The 19,280-nt window shown below is 37.9% G+C and overlaps 1 pseudogene; it reads right to left on the reverse strand.

Annotated features, from left to right (window-relative positions):
- Positions 1-16,402: 16,402 nt before the first annotated feature.
- On the reverse strand, positions 16,403-16,935 carry LOC118849073 (annotated as a pseudogene).
- Between the last annotated feature and the right edge of the window lie 2,345 nt (positions 16,936-19,280).

Consider the following 19,280-nt stretch of genomic DNA (forward strand, 5'->3'; position numbering starts at 1 on the left):
GATGGGTGTGGAGGTAATCAAAACAAACACTTTGGAAAGGGGATAGGGTCAAGGGAGAAAATTCAATATAGGGGGATGGGTTGGGAAGGAGCAAAATGAAGTTAGTCTTTCACAACATGAGTAGTGTGGAAGGGTTATACATAATGATACACACGTGGCCTAGGTTGAATTGCTCGACGTCTTAGGGAGGGTGGGTGGGAAGGGAAGAGGGGAGAGAATTTGGAACTAAAAGTTTTAAAAACAGATGTTCAAAAACAAAAAAAAAAGTTTTTGCATGCAACTAAAAAATAAGATACACAGGCAATGGGGCGTAGAAATTTATCTTGCCCTACAAGAAAGGAAGGGAAAAGGGGATGAGAGGGGAGGGGGGGGTGATAGAGGGGAGGGCTGACGGGGGAACAGGGCAACCAGAATATATGCCATCTTGGAGTGGGGGGAGGGTAGAAATGGGGAGAATATTTGTAATTCAAACTGTTGTGAAAATCAATGCTGAAAACTAAATATGTTAAATAAATAAATTTAAATTAAATTAAATTAAGGGTACTTGATAGGAAACAGTATATACACTTTGAGGTTAGCATATTGGTTTGGTGCTCACTCGTTGTAAGAGTGTTATGTGTTATTTGTCCAGATGAGACTCTGAGTAGCCATTAAGGAGCCCCCCACCCCCAGCTTTGAAAACACAGATGTTGATGCTTCTCTCTCTGGAAATTATGTATGTATTGCTATGGACAGACAGATAAAAGCCCTATCTGCTGATTTGTGTTATTTGTTCTGTTTATTTAATTTCTGCTTGTAATTTCTCCTTGTATTTGTGAAATTCAGGGTGTTGACTTTTTCCCCTGAACTAAGTGACTAAGTGAATATATATGTGAATATATATATATATGTATGTATTTATATATATATATATATACTATATATATTATATATATATATAATATATATATATATGTATATATATATTATATATATACATATATATATATATGTATATATATGTAATTAAAGTAAGACTGTTAACCGCTTAAAGTTGCTTTCCTTTAGAAAAGCAGATCAAAGAATCTATGCTAGCAGGCCTCCAGTGTGCTGGTGTTATTGGGCTTATACCTGCACAGTAGCTGCAAGTAATATTGCTGCTATACCAGCTCATCTCCAGAATCTTCCTGAGACAATTTGAGAGGAAGTTGTTCGGTTTCCTGGCATGGCACTGTCCAGGTTTCACTAGCATAAAACAATGAGGTCAGCACAATAGCTGTTACAGACCTTCAGTTTGGTATACAGACTAATAACCTCTTCTCTCCCACACTTTCTTTCTGAGTATCCCAAAGGCTGAACTAGCTCTGGCAATGCATAGATTAAACTCACATCTTTGTGTGCATCCATGGAAAGTACACAGCCAAGATAAGTACACTTATCCTCAACATTCAAAATGTTTCTTTTTACTGTGACCAGGGGTTCCACATGTGGATGGTGTGGTGCTGGCTGGTCGAGGACCTCTGAACTGTGCACCCCTTAAAACTTTTATACTAGAAAGAATAGTTTGTTGATTAATTTATAGCAGCTGTTCTTATTAGGGACAACATTATAGAATTTTTTAAACTTGGGAAAGGACCAAAAAAATCACATGTTTAAGTTGTGATTTCCAAAGGTAAATTTTCCTCTCTAGATTCCTTTCACTAAATATATTAATAATATAGTTTAGAACATAAGGACTTTAGTGAATAAAGTTAAAACATAAGAAATAAGGAAACAGAGTGATTTACTAGTGTAGTCATCATCACACTTAAATTTTACATCCAGGTCTGCCATTAATGGGTCATGCTACATTGGGCAAGTCATTCATCTTCCTTGGGCTTCAGTTTCCTCATCTGTAAATTGAGGAAACTGATGACAACTTAAGTTCTTAAAGAGCTGTTAACATTATGATCAATCAATTACCAGAATTTTTTATTAAATTTCCCATGTGCGAGAAAAAAAAACCCAACACAGAGCTAATCTTTGTATGATGTCTGTTGTTTAAACTATTCCCTACCTAATGCTTCAGCATTTCAATGTCATAATCTTTATTTTCACTTTTTCCCTTTGTCTCTTTCATATCTTACCTCTGATGATTTCCATCTGCACTGAGTGCCATAGCTAGTTTTTTCTGCCCCTGTTTTTGCCTGAAGTGCAAATAATTCCTAGAGTCCATATGTCAGACATTCATGTGGTGAAGATTTTATGAACGATATTATACTAAATAAAAGAAACAATGAAGAACAAACCCTGTGGAATTCTATTTGCACCAAGCTGCTGCTGGTACATTTTTCAAATTCCTACAATGCAAATGTGGGCAACTTTTTAATCTGACTTCTCTTCTTGAGAAAACTCAGTCTCTAGTTTAGAATGGAGATAGAATAATGAAATTAAATGCTGCTATGATTTGTAACTGCATCTCACATATCTCAGTGTTAGACATCTTGAACTTAACATGTCTGAGTCTGAAATTATTTTCCCTCTAAATACTAGCCCTCTTTACTTTCCCTATTGCTTTAGAGGGCAATATTATAATCCTACTTCCTCAGACTCCCAATCATCCTGTATTCCTCATTATTTCTCTCTCCCCCAATATACACTCTGTTGTCAAAGCCTGTCTATTTCACCTTTGCAACAATTCTCTATTACACCCCCTTCTCTCCTCTGACACTGCCCCCATCCTGGTGCAGCTCTTCATTACGTCAGGCCTGGACTATTTTAATAGCCTTCTGGTAGGTCTACCTACCCCAAGTCTCTCCACACTCCAATCCATCCTTCAATTATTCACCAAAGGGATTTTACTAAATTGAGGACTATGTCACCCACCACTACATTCAATTAACTCCAATGGATCCCTATCATTTATGGTATCAAATACAAAATCCTCACTTGGCATTCAAAGCCCTTCATGATCTGGCCGCACTCATACATTCCATTCTTCTTACACCTCACTTCCCAATTCTGAATGCAGGGAAACTGACATTCTTGTTGTTTTATGAACAAGCCACTCTGTCTCTCATCTCTGAGTGTTTTCCCTGATTGTAGCCCATGCCTAGAATTCTCTCCCTCCTCATCTTCATCTATTTCCTGCCCTGGCTTCTTTTAAATTCCAACTAAAACCATTTTCTAGAGGAAGATTTTCCCAACCTTATTATTCTAATGACTTCCCTCTCATAATAATTTCTTGTTTATCTCATATATAGTTTATTAAAAATATTTGGAGTTTTGTTGTTGTTGCTGTGGTGCTTGCCATCTCCCCCATTAGACTGTGAAATCCTAGAGGGCAGGGACTATTTTTGCCTCTTTTTATCTTACTAATGTATAATACAACTCTTGGCATATAGCAAAGACTTAATAAATTCTTATTGACTGGCTGATATGTAGAAGCAAAAAGAAAAGTAAAGAGATTTAAAAAACCTTATTTGTAAAAGTTATATCTGTGATATTATTGAAAGAAATGTCATACATTGAGCATGGCATTGTTATGCAGGAGCCCCCAATTCCCAATCTATGAGTCTTCTCTTTATTTCTGTATATGGTGAAGATGTGGAATCAAGGAAGGCTTCATAAAATAATAACAAAGACCAACACTTTATAGCCAAAACAGGGGAAGGAAGATTTGGCCGAAGGATAATATTGGCTCTCACTCATCATCAGGCCTTGAGCACAATGGACTTAACACCAAAGCAGAAGGGAAAGGACTTTGATAATGAACATGCTATAGGTTACGTTTAGATTTGAAGTCCTAGGTTGTGCCAAGCTCTTGTCTCTCTTCCTAGAAAGTACATGTCAATCAATTGTCCTAGATCTCCAAACATTGTTCCCTTTCTTCCCTGTTCAATATACTCCTCACTGGGTACCTCTACTAGCCTTCGAGCTCCTAAAGGACAAGGACTGTCTTGTTTGTTTGTATTTTTGTCCCAAATGATTAAACACAGTACCTGACACATAGTAAGTACTTAATGGATATTTTTTCCTTTAGCCTTTCAAAAGATCAAAGAGATCGCTGTCATTTACTCAGGCTTCCTCTATATCTTTGAAGTCTTGACACACCATAATGATATTAACAAAGGATTTCTAGATATTGAATGCCAAGAAAGAAAAACAGGTTTGCCACAACCTCAGCCCAAAACCAAACTCTTTATATTGCTAAGTCCCAAGGATTTGAGAATGATAAGTCATCATAAGGATTTGACTTCCTTCGGTTATTCTGGTGAATCTTTAAGATTTTCATTTGAAATAAGTCTTTGTCAACCCTAGGTGACAATATACGGCTAAAACTGGGTTAGTTCTGAAACCAAGTTACAGATGTGTGTGTGTGTGTGTGTGTGTGTGTGTGTGTGTGTGTGTGTGTGTGTTTAAGGAATATTTAGATCAAAGGACTCCACTGGGTCTCTGTCATGATAGGGACATTGTCTGCATTGGGAGTAATGAATGCTTAGGAATTCAATTCTGCCAAGGTCTTTGGTGTGAACCCAACAATGATTTGCTTTAAAACCTGAGGTTAGATCCAAAAGATTTTCAAGACCAGATAGAGCTGATGAAAAGCAGTCATCCCAGTAAAGAAAGTATCACCCAGGTTTGACCACATTCCAGATTACTAAACCCAACAGGAATAGGTCTGGCGTCTCACTGTACTGAAGTCTCTTCAATGTTGGACTTTCACACATGAAGGTTCATTGAGACAGGGAGGCCTGAGGCAATGTAGAAGTAGGGGTGGCATGTGAAAAGCACAGAAATAGATGAACCAGCTGCTCATATTGTCTGTAGGGGGAAAAAAGAAATTTGTTAACTGAAGCAGAGACATGGAATCTGTTAGATCTGTGGGAATACAAGGAGCTTTTCCTTGAAACGAGGAAGGAAATTGATTTATGAGTGAGAGTTTGAGTCATAAACCGAATTTACTTCCACCAAAGTAACATTGATAGAGAAATGTTGATTTAAAGGGAAGTTGATGAGTTCTAAAGTTGCAAGATAAGGAATAAACCTAAAATGTATTACCAGAATTGTCATTTTTTTAATTAAAAATGAGCATGATAGACCTATAGGGAGGGAGGTGAGGTGGCCTAACATATAGAGGATGGGCGGTGTAATCATCTTGGTTCAATCTTGTCTCAGGCCCATCCTGGATATACACCATCTATGGTGCACACCATCTAATATTTCACTACCCTAGGCAGCTCTAGAAGATTCTGCTCCTTATTTGAGGGAGCTTCCATGCCAAGATTTTCCCTCCATCATTGGAAACATGACTATATGATCCCCCTATCACATGAAGAAGAATTAGAAAGGTTTACATATATAAAACACAACATCTGGACCTCTCAATGGTAAAGGAACATCCACAGAAGGAAACTGACCCCTATCAATGCATACTGGTACCTTCTCTATAACTTCTAGTCTTCACTGCTTGCAGCATTAAGGAGTTAAATGACTTGTCTAAGGACATAGAGCAGGATATGTGTCAGAGATGGGAATGAAACTTGGCCTTCCTGACTTTAAGGTAGGCTACCTCTCTACAATGTCCCATTAGATCTCATATACCCTCACACATAGATACATATACATGTGTGTATACATATATTTATGTATGTATGCACACATGTATATATTCATGTGTGTATCAAAACACAATCATATGTGGAAAACATCAGTCTTCTCAAAAGTTCAGAGTTATTTCTCTCTTTTATTCAAGCTTATATATATATGTATATGTATATATATATAAAGACACACATGTATTTATATATACGTATACATACACACAAACATACATATAAATATATAGACATGTATACATACATATATACATACATAGGCACATAAACATATATGTGTGTATATATACATACACATACACATATGTATATATGTATGTATGTATGTATGTATGAAAAGAATTCTCTACAAACCATCCAGAACCAGGTTGGACCTATAATCACTTGAATATAGGATACTCCCTTTATCATAGCATAATAGTATCTGCTCTTCAATTTTTTATTATTATTATTAAAGAGTTTCCCCAGGCTCTGAGAGGATAAGTAACTGGACCAAGGCCACACATCCAGTATTTATCAGATGTTAGATTTGAACTCAGGTCCAACTAAATCTAAGGCTGACTTTTTGGCCTCTCTTCCATGTTGCATTAAATGGGAGGGGAGAATAATGAGTGTACCCTGTCTAGGAAAGGAACCAATATTTAAATAAACAACACTGAGACAGAAAAAAGAAAATCAAATCAATTCTTCTCATAAAGAAACAGCATCAGCATTTGTCTCTGGGTGCACAGAAGCCTAAGCTAAAGGTCCAAGTCAGGTCAGTAAAAGGGTTTTAGACAATGAGCTGAAGCAAGAAATGAGATCAATTGAGAGAAACAAGAAATCAATTTGGAAGAGTCAAGGCTGAGGTCAGCAGGTGCATATAACATCTGGAGGAAAGATAGAGGTACTGACTGTGTGTCTCAGCTGACTCAGCCCTGCCTTGAGCTGATATACCAGCAGGGTCCCTAACAAATACTCTTAGTCCTCTCCTGACAGAAACAAGCTAGTAATTTTGTTAGTCATCTTTCTGCTTCCTCGAACACAAAGCCCATGAATTTTGGGGGTATCTGCACTATGCTAGAGGTTAATCTAGTGGGCCCACAGGAATGGAGATGTGGATCAGATTGTATAAGGAGATGATGTTTCAACAATCCGGCTAGCAGCTTCTGTGGGGGTGTAAGATCCACCCACACCCAGCACCCAGAAAGCTGCCAACAGCACAGGTTCTTTTGATCTGCTTTAATAAGGAAAGCAAGGTTAAAGGGGTTGACAAGTTTACTTTAATTCAGCATACAAATATCATTCACTTAGTTCAGGGGAAGAGACCAGCACGCTGAACTTCAGAGCAAAATACAAACAAATTACAAACATCAACAGACAGACCAAATACAGATTCATAGTTACCAACATCTAGGTTCAGCCCAGGAGCTCAGAACAAGGGCTGGCCCAAGAGCTCCAAGGAAGAGGAGGCCAACCCCTGGTTTTATATCTTTTTCAGTGTCAGGGGTGAGTCACACATGCGACTCACCCACTTTACCTAGAATCTCACAAAGAGGCGACTTAAACCCACTTGGTCTAAAAGCCTCTGCTGTCCCAGACATGTAAATTAGGCCCTCCCTGGAGCTATCCCCAACTTGGGCCCCACCTTAGTTGCCAATCCACACCCACATAGGTTTTACACCTAATAGGTGTTTGGGCCTGGGGCTTAGAACTTAGAAATACACTGAATTACTCAAAGCAAACAAAAGCCAAACTCTTCAGGGGCACTTGTTGAACTAAGTGCTAAGGAGCCCGTTTTGCTTACCAACACACTGATGAGAATCTTTGCTAATCTGAAACAGAGCAGCTTAAAGCTCCCCTGATGATCTGAGTGTGACTGGTCAGCTCTGTGAATAGATCCTGCACTTCTAATCTGGGTGAGATTGGGAGATCTAGTCTATTAAAAATGTAAAAAAGCCTATTTCATTGGTTAAAAAAATGACAGAGGTCATAAACAGAAACAAAATTAACCTAGAATCAAGTAGCCCTGCTCAATGCCTTTCTTCCAAAGAGATCATTTCTATAAAGGCATCACAAAGCCAGTCAAATGAAAGATCAAGTGTATGGTTGAAGCTATAACTTAATTATAGTTATTACAGCAATATGAGTTATCATGTATTTGTCAGTTCCAATAGAGTTGCCATATAACACACAATTTTCACAGAAAATAACACACTATTCTGGGAAACCATATGTAATTAACTCACATCCCCACTGCATAACAAGTCAAGTTAGACTGAATAAATTCTCTTCAAAATAGGAGAAAAGAAAGTTGTTCCTTTGTGTTGCTGGGCAGGTCATATTTTCTATTCTTTGTTTCAATCCCTGCAAGAAAATTGGGTATTTCATTTAGAGATGTGTTTCAGCTTAATATTTTTTCAGCTGTCAATATCTGTTGAATTTAGAGTTAAAGGATCTGGGTTGAAAGTACAACTCTGTCACTTACTACCTTGTTAAAGTATGTATGACTTTGGACAAGTCACTTACCTTGTCTTGCCCTCTGTTTCTCAATCAGTAAAATAAGGTATGCTATTCTAGGATCCTTCTTAGTTCTAAAGCAATGATCCTATAATCCACAGATGGAAATTTCTTTAAATATATCAATTTAGTATCACTGAAATTCATAGAAATATTCAAAATAAAATAATAACCAAAAAACCCCAGCCATCACAAGCCGTTGGAGTAGAATCTGGATGTCTTGTTTCCGTTTGTTTGTTTCCATCTTATTATGTGTGAGCTTGGGGAGGTGAATCCATTTGTTTTGTCTTCACATTTCTTGTGTTAAAATAAGGATATACCATTTACCCCTCATATATCATCAGGTAGTTATGAGGACAAATGAGTTAACACTTATGAAATCATTTTACAAACTGTAAGATGTGCCATTTGAGAATTTATTGTTGCCTAAGCTTCATCGTAGAAAACAGAATTGTGCCTGTAAATGCAATTAAATGAATCAATCTTCATTATAGGTCACAGGACTTAGATCAAGAAGGTATGCTAGAATTCATGTCAGCCAGCCTACTCCTTTTACACATATGGGTACTAAATACCAAAGATCATGAATGTGAATCATTGCTTTAGAGTTAGAAGAATTTAGGGGAAATCTAGCCCAATCCCATCATTTAGCAAGTGAGGAAACTGTGGACAGCATACTGAAATGACCTTCCAAAATCACAAAGACAGAAAGTAAAAGAGTCAAGATTCAAAGCTAGGTCTAATGACACTAAATCTAAAATTCCTTCCATTATACTCCATCCAGTTGTAACAAAGTAGATGCAGAAGAGCATGCTTTATAATCTCAAAGTATCTCCCACAAAAGGCATTAAAACAGGCTTACTGTGAAATTTTCTCATGACAACGTGTGTGTGTGTGTGTGTGTGTGTGTGTGTGTGTGTTGTAAATTTGTTTAAATAGAAAGCTGTAATCCATCTGTAGTCGATTAGCTTGGAAGTGGATTTAACAAAAAGGGAAAGCGAGGCAATTCTCTAAGTCAGGTAATATTTTATTAATAGGGCAAGAAAGCTATTAATTAAAGGGTCTCTGGATCACCTCTATTTATGCAAAAGCAAAACAAAGAAAAACCCTGAGTGAGGGCTGACAGCATCTTTTAAAGCTAATTATGACTTCTGTCTGATTGGCCTGACAGTACATCACTTGGACTTCCTCTAGCAAAGGCAAGACAATCTTGACTGGTGGACATTTTAATGACAAAGTCAGTTAATAGCTCTTAGTTTCTCCAATTACTTCATGAGGGAGGGGGGTTAATCCCTGGGTGAAAGGATCAAATCTACACCTAGGGAAAATGGGATAGCCTTCAGATATGGCTCATGACACCACCCTCTGGCACTTAAGGAATGCTAGCTACATTATGAGACTCAGCTACTTTTAGCAATCATGACTAGGAAAATAGTCCCAGTCAGCATCAACCTTGCTGGGTATCCCTCTTTTAGACCTGGTAAACCCCAACTGTGATGAAGGAAATGCTAGGATAAGGACATTTCCCTTGGAGAGGGCCTTCTGTTTATTCAGTAAACAAAAGCTAGGGTCCCCCTTGGGAGGAGCTCAACCCAAATTGGGCTTTCGGGGTAGGATAAATCACATTCCTCAATCATGCCTTAATTCTGTCTGGAAGAGTTCTCCTCTTGAACTGGTCTAAGAGATGGGGTTTTGAAAAAAAAATTACAGATTAATATTAATTATCAAATTACATAGCATAATATTAATTTTCCTCAAAATGGTGATAATTGGGCCAAGGTCATCAGAACATAAACCATCCATTCAAATCTAGAGTTCCATCCACACTTCTCCAAAGCACATAAATGCAGTCAGCATTTAGCATAGATGAAATTTGAAAACTTTCCCCTAATTTGCTGTATATCCAAGAGGCATGTTCCTTCCCATAGCAAACAAAATTCCCTGGTTAGATTGTCCTCTTCAATGCTGCACTATATTTCATTCTTTTTGCTACTCATTCTTATTTTGAGACTTTGCTGTGAGTAATCAATAAAGAAGAATTCCCATCTGTGACCTTATTTGATGCACAAGTTATCTGATAATTGCAGAGAATATTTAGTCAGGTATAATCATAGACACCATTTACATCTGCTCTCCTCTATGACCTCAGGATATATTATTAACCTTGACTGACTTTCTTGCACCTGTGTTGCACTGTCCCCACAGGACAAGAGAATGTAAATTTATTAGTATCAAACTATCATCGCACACATCCATGACTAAGACAGGACAAGTTCTTTGTTCAAGAAGACCAAAATGTAGTAGGTATTGACAAAAGCTGCGGTCCTCAACAGAGTAGAGAAAACAAACAATGAAACTTGACACCTAGTTAATAAAAATAATTAGTTAAATGGACAGGTCACATTCCTCAATTAATAAATGGTCAAATGATTGGAACAAATAGCTTTCATATTGAGTAATCAAAGCTATCTATAGTCATATGAAAAATTCCCCTAAATCACGATTGATTAGAGTAATGCAAATTTAAACAACTCTGAGATACCATCCCACACTTATCAGATTGCCTAATACTACAGAAGAAGAAAATTACAAATGTTGAGGAGATAATTGAGACACAATTGCATTGTTGGGGAAATGGTATACTGATTCATCCATTCTGGAGAGTAATCTGGAACTATGCCTAAAGGGCTATAAAATCACACATACCCTTTGAATAAGCAATACTTCTACTAGGTCTGCATATCAAAGAGATAAAAAAAACAAAAATAAAAAGGATCTATATGTACAAAAATATTTATTGCAATTCTTTTATTGGTGGCAAAGAATTGAAAATTGAGGGTATGGAGGGGGGGAGCCAAGATGGTGGCTGGAAAGCAGGGACTCCCATAAGCTCTCCCTGAGGTCCTTCCAAACACCTGTAAAAAATGTCTCTGAACAATTTCTAGAGCTGCAGAACCCATGAAATAGCAGATGAAAGCAGGGCTCCTAGTCCAGGACAGCCTGGGTGGTCACTGTGAAGGGTCTATCTCATGGTGCTGATAGCAGAGTGCAGCCCAGTGTGCAATGCCAGGACCAACCAGAGTGGGAGCCAGGTAGAATAGGCAATAGGGCTCTGAATCATTGGGCTGTGAAAGTTACCAGACTTCTCAACCCACAAACACCAAAGACAATAGAACAGGTTATTGGAAAAACTGCTGGAATGTAGTGAGAGGAGTGCATGTCAGCCCCAGCCCTGGGGGCAATGGAGGTGGTGCAGTTCTGCAGCTGCTTCCAGAGTTCTGGCTGCAGGTACTTCTGGCCCCAGGCTCACCCGGTGGGAGGAATTCATCAGTGGATGAGAGTGGGAGTGCAGAGCCTGCTTTAGCCTGATTGGATCTTGGTCACTGTCCTGGTTAGTGGTTCTTGGGGGAGGAGGAGCACTGCTGTACAGAGCTTGTTGTATAGAAGAAGCTCTGAAAACAGCAGCACAGCCCCTAAAGTTTGGGACAAAGTACTCTCTACAAGCAGTCATATCCCCACAAAAAGCTCCAAGGTCAAGCAGTTGGCTGGGAACATGGCCAGGCAGTGAAAAAGGACACAGACTCAGACTCAGACTCTAAAATCTTTTTTGGTGACAAAGAAGATCAAAACATACAGCCAGAAGAAGTCAACAAAGTCAAAAAGCCTAAATCAAAAGCCTACAAGAAAAGTATGAATTGGTTTCAGGCCATGGAAGAGCTCAAAAAGGATTTGGAAAAGCAAATAAGAGAAATAGAGGAAAATTGGGAAGAGAAATGAGAGTGATGCAAGAAAATAATGAAAAACAGGTCAATGACTTGCTAAATGAGATGCCCAAAATACTGAAGAAAATAACACCTTAAAAATAGAATAACTCAAATGGCAAAAGAGCTTCAAACAGCCAATGAGGAGAAGAATGCCTGGAAAGGTAGAATTAGCCAAATGGAAAAGGAGGTCCAAAAAACTATTGAAGAAAATACCACCTTAAAAATTAGATTGGAGCAAGTGGAAGCTAGGGACTTTATGAGAAATCAAGATATTATAAAACAGAACCAAAGGAATGAAAAAATGGAAGACAATGTGAAATATCTCATTGGAAAAATCACTGACCTGGAGAATAAATCCAGGAGAGATAATTTAAAAATTATTGGACTACCTGAAAGCCATGATCAAAAAAGAGCCTAGACATAATCCTTCAAGATATTATCAAGGAAAACTTCCCTGATAGTCTAGAACCAGAGGGTAAAATAGAAATTGAAGGAATCTACTGAATTCCTCTTGAAAAAGATCCCCAAAAGAAAACTCCTAGAAATATAGTCACCAAATTCCAGAGCTCCCAGATCAAGGAAAAAATACTGCAAGCCGAAAGAAATATTTTGAGTGTTGTGGAAACACAATCAGGATAACACAAGATCTAACAGCTTCTATATTAAGGGATTGAAGGGCTTGGAATATGATATTCTGGAGGTCAAAGGAGGTAGGATTAAAACCAAGAATCATCTACCCAGCAAAAGTGAGTATAATGCTCCAAAGCAAAATATGAATTTTCAATAAAATAGAGGACTTTCAAGCTTTCTTGAAGAAAAGACCAGAACTTAATAGAAAATTTGACTTTCAAATATAAGAATCCAAAGAAGCATTAAAGGTAAACAAGAAAGAGAAATCATAAGGGACTTACTAAAGTTGAACTATTTTGTTTACATTCCTACAAGGAAAGATGATGTGTGTAATTCATGAGACCCTTCTCAGCATTAGGGTTGTTGAAGGGAATATACAGATATAGATATAGAGATAGAGATAGAGATAGAGGTAGATATAGATATAGATATAAATATAGATATAGAGAGAGGGCACAGGGTGAGTTGAATATGAAGGGATGGTACCTAAAAAATAAAATGAAATTAAGTGATGAGAGAGGAATATATTGAGAGAGGGAGAAAGGGAGAGATAGAATGGGATAAATTGTCTCACATAAAAGTGGCAAGAAGAAGTAGTTCTGCTGGAAGGGAAAAGGGGGCAGGTGAAAGAGAATGAGTGAATCTTGTTCTCATTTTATTTGACTTGAGGAGGGAATAACATACACCCTCAATTCAGTATTGTACCTTACAGGAAAGTAGAGGGAAGGTGTTAAAAAAGCGTGGATGATAGAAGGGAGGGCAGATGGGGGAGGAGGTAATAAAAATCAAACACTTTTGAAAAGGGACAGGGTCAAGGGATAAAACTGAATAAAGGGAGAGAGGATAGGAGGGAGGGAAATACAGTTAATCTTTCACAACATGACTGTCATAGAAGTGTTTTACATAATGATACATGTGTGGCTGTCGAATTGCTCACCTTCTTAGGGAGGGTGGGTTGGAAGGGAAGAGGGGAGAGCATTTGGAACTCCAAGTTTTAATTACAGATGCTCAAAAAAGTTGCTTTAGCATGCCACTGGGAAATAAGATATACAGGCAATGGGTCATAGAAATCTATCTTGCCCTAAAAGAAAGTATGGGGAAAGTGGATGGGGTTGGCAAGTGGGGTGACAGAAGGGAGGGTGGACTGGGGAACTGGGCAATCAGAATATATGTCATCTTGGAGTGGGGGGAGGGTAGAAATGGGGAGAAAATTTATAACTCAAAATCTTGTGGAAATCAATGCTGAAAACTAAAACGATCATTAAATAATAAATTTGAATTTGAAAAAAAAAGAAAAAACAGAAAATTGAGGGTATGTCTATCGATCGGGAAATGACTGAACAAGTTGTTGCATATGATTGTAATGGAATACTATTGTGTTATAAGAAATGATGAGCAAGATGGTCTTAGAAAAACCTGGAAAGACTTACATGAACTGATGCCCAGTGAAAAGAACAGAATCAGGAGAACATAGGATACAGTAATAGCAATAATATATGGTAATCAACTGCAAATAATGTAATCTCAGCAATGGGATCCAAAACAGTTCCAAAAGACCTAGGATGAAAAGTGCTATCCATCTCCAGAGAAAGAACTGATGGAGTCTGAATGCAAATTGAAGCACAATTTTTCTTTATTTCATGTTTCTTGGTTTTTTGTCAATGTTTTCTTTCACATTATGACTTACATGGAAATAAGTTTTGCATCACTGCACATGCATGACATGTCAAATTGCCTACTTTTTCAATGAAAGAAGGGAATGAAGGGAGGAAGTGAATTTGGAATTCAATTTTTGAAAAAGAATTAATGGGGTCCTAATAGAGTTGCCTCTATCCCCAAAATTCCAACTTCATTATAACCCCGTGTACATACTTAGCCTCCCACCCCTGCCAGTGTTCTAACTTATGCCTCACTGCTCACTAGAACAACAGGTGTGTCCCTGAACTCTTAGTTCCCACAGAAACAGAAACACAGCACTGTCCCACAGGAACCCTTTCTCATGAAACAGGCACAATCATAATATCCATCTTGACTAAGAGGACCACAGTAGTGATCCAATCAGAAGACACCACTACCAGGATGTAGAGCAGGATGCTTGACCATCTAACCATAGAAGGGGCCCACCCTACAATAGTTCCGCTGAGTCTGAGACTCCTCCTCCATTACCTAATCCCTTAAAAACTTCTCCTTTTTTAACATTAATCATATTCCTATATTCTATGTAAATTTTGATTGTGTAATCAGCAACATATTCTCTACAAAAATTGTATGTTTTGCCTTACTGAAGCTGCTAGTTTCTCTAGGGGACTTGGCTACTTGCCAGAGCATGAAACCTCAAAACTATAATAAATCTTTCCAACTAGCTTGGAGTCAACCTGAGTCTTTGTAATTCTCTAGAGACATCCCACCAGAACTCTACCTGAACCTCATCAAAAGAATGGGCTCTGAACAGGATATAATTGAGGACAGCTTGGCTTTTGATTTTTCGTGGCACATTCATGGAAGGAGTGTTGAGACTCTGGGTAAGCTGCAACTGCCCCACCAGCTTTACAAGTCAGATGTTGGTTCTTCTCTGGTAACTATGTGTTGTGATTTGAATCAGACAAAGTCTGTCTGTTGATGTTTGTAATTTGTTTGTATTTGCTCTGAAACTCAGGGTGCTGGCTTTTTCCACTGAACTAAGTGAATGATATTTGTGTGTTGGTTTGAAATAAGATTGTTAACCCCTTAATGCTTCTTTCCTTAGTAAAGCAGATCAAAACAACCTGTGTTGGCAGCTTTCTGGGTGCTGGTTGTTGGTGGATCTTATAACCCCACCATAGCTGCTAGCATGATTGTTACTACACCATTACATAAAATAGTTTATTTAATTGTAGTAAGTACGTATATTCTTTTTTTCTGTATGTGAATGTAGGAAACATAAACAAATAACATTACAAAAATAAAAGAACAGGGAAGAATATTGCATAGGAACCTGAATTTCTACTACATATACTTCAATAATATAGATAGACAAGATGTTTTTAAATGGTAGTAACAATTTGCTCTACTTATTTCCATTTCTGTATATATTTCATCTTTGTATCCTTTAAACTATTTCATTGATGATCTTTTAAATATTTTTCACTACCTACAAATCTGTACCTCACTCTAAATGGAAATCCTTCCTTTTAACAGATATGTACTCAATCAAAACAAATCAACACATTGGACATGTTGGAGAATGCATATCTGATTCAATATTTGCTGTCCACATCCTTATGCTAAAAGATAAGAGGTTTATTTTATCATTATTCCTTTGAACTCATGATCGGTCATTACTTTGATAACAATTCTGAGTTTTTCCAAAGTTCTTTTCTCCCACATTATTATTATTATTAATTATTATTATTATTATTATTGTGCTCATGGCACAATTTTTCTTACAATTCTGCTCATTTCACTCCATATTTCAATCAAGTCTTTCTATATTTCTCTGAATCTATAATGTTCAAAATTTCTCGTGGCATAACAATATTCCATTACATTTATATATCTATCATGATTTTCTCTAGTCCTCCAAATGATAGACCCCTTATTTGATTCCATGTAGCAATAACAAATATTTCTATAAATACCACAATACAGCAAGTAGATTCTTCCTCTCTGCTCTTGACCACTTTTATTTTGGTTCTGAATATGGTGATTATATTGATGGTACATGATATAGAACTCTAGGCTTCTCTCTCCTGCTACAGTGTTGCTTGGGGTAAGGATGTGAATGGAGTATAAGATCTTCTGTACTGAAACATAGCTTAGGCATGTGATCTCCCCCATAGTGGAATTCCTTTTTTGGGTGCGGATGAAGATCTATGGCTTTCTACTTTACTCTTTGGAGCCCACATAGAGCATGAGGTCTACTACACAGTTGCTGTGACCATACTCATTGTCACATCAGGAAATGAGCTTGACAAAATGGTCATTGAGGGCAATTCCAGTAGAAGCATCAAAGATAGAATAGTGGGTAAAGTCTTTAAAGAGGACACAACTTGGTCCTCTATGTAGTCCAAGATGCTTTTCAAGTTTCCCTCTGATTCTTGCTTCACCACTTTCTTGATATCATCATATTTGGCAGGTTTCTCCAGGTAGCAGGTCAGAGCTACAAAAGATTCATTGGGAGTAGGAACATAGAAGGCCAAGTCTGTGAGCTTCCCATTCAGCTTAAGTATGACCTTTCCTATAGCCTTAGCAGCACCAGTGAAAGCAGAAATGATGTTTTGGGCAGCATCACACCACAGCTTGCCAGAGGGGCCATCTACTGTCTTCTGGGTAGCAATAATGGCATGGACTGTAGCCATGAGTCCTTTCACAATGACACAATTTTCATGAATGACCTTCACCAAGCAGGCCAAGCAGTTGGCAGTGAAAGAGGCATAACTGACAATCTTAAGGGCATTATCATATTTCTCATGGTTCACACCCATCATGAACATTGAGGCAATAGCAAAAGGGGCATAGTTAATGACCCATTTGGTGTCACCCTTCACATAAGCATTTTCCATGGTGGTAAAGACACCAATAGACTCTACAACATACTTAGCTCCAGCATACCCCATTTAATATTGGTGGGATCCTGCCCTTGGAATATGGTAATAGCTTTTTTTATTGATCACTGCTTTCTGTTCTTAGCCTAGACAGTGCATTTGAACTATGTAGAATCATATTGAGTTATATAAACCATGTTGTTGAGGTCAATGAAGGGGACATAGGTGGCCACAATATCTACTCCACCTGAGTTGAATGTAGCCCTGGTCATCAGCTGCCCAATGCAGCTAAATCTGTTAACTCCAACCTTCACCGTCTTGTTGCAGGGATGTGACTGAAGTGGCAGATTCTGGCACTGAATTTAGGAGAAGAGCTGAGAGTCTCTTGACTATGTTGTAAAAGATGCCAAATAATGACACTGTTGATTCAAAGAATATGTAATTAAGTGACTGCAGGTTTTTGTGTGCCATTCCAACTATTTTCCAGAAAAGATTATATGAATTCCCGGTACAATTAATAGTGAAATAGTGTGCCTGGGGAGAGGATTGTGGAAAGATAGCAGAGTAGGTCAGAAAACATTTGGCTCTTTACATTTCCTCCACAAAATAAGACAGAACATCACCTCAGAGGGAATGTTGAGTAGCAATAATAAATAAAAGTTGGGGTAAAGCAATTGTCCTCTTAAGACAACTTGAGAAAACCAGGAGTGGATGTTTAGCCTTAGTGAAGGTCAGATACCTCCAGGCCAACTCCATGGAATCAACAAACAGTAAGCCCTGGGGGCAGCTTGTTTGGGAGACAGCCTTGGGAACTTTCACCTCACGACAGTGTGGGAGTCAGACAGATGAGTAGGAGATTGATGGGCTTTCTATTATTGAAGGGTGCCAAGCACAGGTGTGCTGACCAGACACTATCCCAGGCTGTAGCTGTGGAGAAGAAGGAGCTAGCAGATGCCTGGTGAGTGTGGTAGCAGAGGATCAGGGACCCTGTTGGTTGTGGGCACCTGCAGGAGAGCAGAGTCTTTGTTTTCAGGACCAAGGCAGAGAGGGCAATTAAAGTGTACAGCCACTAAAGGGACCACAGGGAAACACAGCATTTGCTGGACAGTGTGGTGGTGGGCCCTGACCATGGTCTAGGTGTAAAGAAGAGTGCCCAAGGTGGGACCTTGGGACAGAACTCAGAAAATGACCTTAAGAAGGACCTGAGACCTAGGGCATCCTTCCCCATGCCTCAGAACTAAAACTCGAACATAATAATAGCTGCTTAAAATAAAACAAAATAAAAATTTAAAAAAAATGAGCAAGCAAAGAAGAAATAACCCAACCATAAACAGTTACTATGAGGATAGAGAAGATCTAGGCTCACATTCAGAGGGAGATAATGGAGCTAAAAATAAGCAACCCTTTTCCAATGAGAAACAACAAATTATCACAAGCCCAAAAGAATTCTTGGAAGAATTTAAAATGGACTTTAAAAATCAGAGAGATCAAGGAAAAATTAGAAGAAAAAAACCATAAGCAATACAAAAAATATGAAGAAAATTATGAAAAGAAATTCAACCAGCTGGAAATAGAGAATCAAAAACTTAAGGAAGAAAATAGTTCCTTGAAAACTAGAATTGGACAAGGGGAAGCTAATGACACTACAAGGCACCAAGAAATATTAACATAAAACAAAAAGAATAAAAAAGAAGAGATTGTGGAACACTTCATCAGAAAAAACAAGTGATCTGGAAACAGATCAAGGAAAGCTAATTTAAGAATTGTACAACTACCTGAAAGGTACAATCTAAAATGGAATCTTAAGGAAAATTGTTCTGAAGTTCTAGAAGAAGAAGGTAAAGTAGAAATAGAAAAAAAAATCCATCTATCATCACCTGAAAGAGTTCCAGGGGAAGACTTAGAGGAATATCATAGCCAAGTTTCAAAGCTTTCAATAAAGGAGAAAATATTGCAAGCAACGAGAAAAAAAGCAATTTAAATATCTGGATCTACAATCAGGTTTACACAAGACCTAGCAGCTTCTACATTGAAGGACCATAGGTTTTGGAACATTATATTTATAGAGCAAAAGGTCTGAGGTCACGACCAAGTGTAACTTAACTAGCAGAGTTAAGTATAATCCTGAATGAAAAAAAAAATAGACATTTGGTGAATTGAAGGACAGTATAAAATACCTGCCAAAAAGACTCAGGAACTATGTGTACATAAATAGAAAACACTTTTTACATGCAAATAAAGTCAGATTTAAATAACTGGAGTAATGCTTATTATTTGTGGGTAGGCAA

This window comes from Trichosurus vulpecula, chromosome 4 (genome assembly GCF_011100635.1).
Source record: "Trichosurus vulpecula isolate mTriVul1 chromosome 4, mTriVul1.pri, whole genome shotgun sequence".
NCBI classification, from domain to species: Eukaryota; Metazoa; Chordata; class Mammalia; order Diprotodontia; family Phalangeridae; genus Trichosurus; species Trichosurus vulpecula.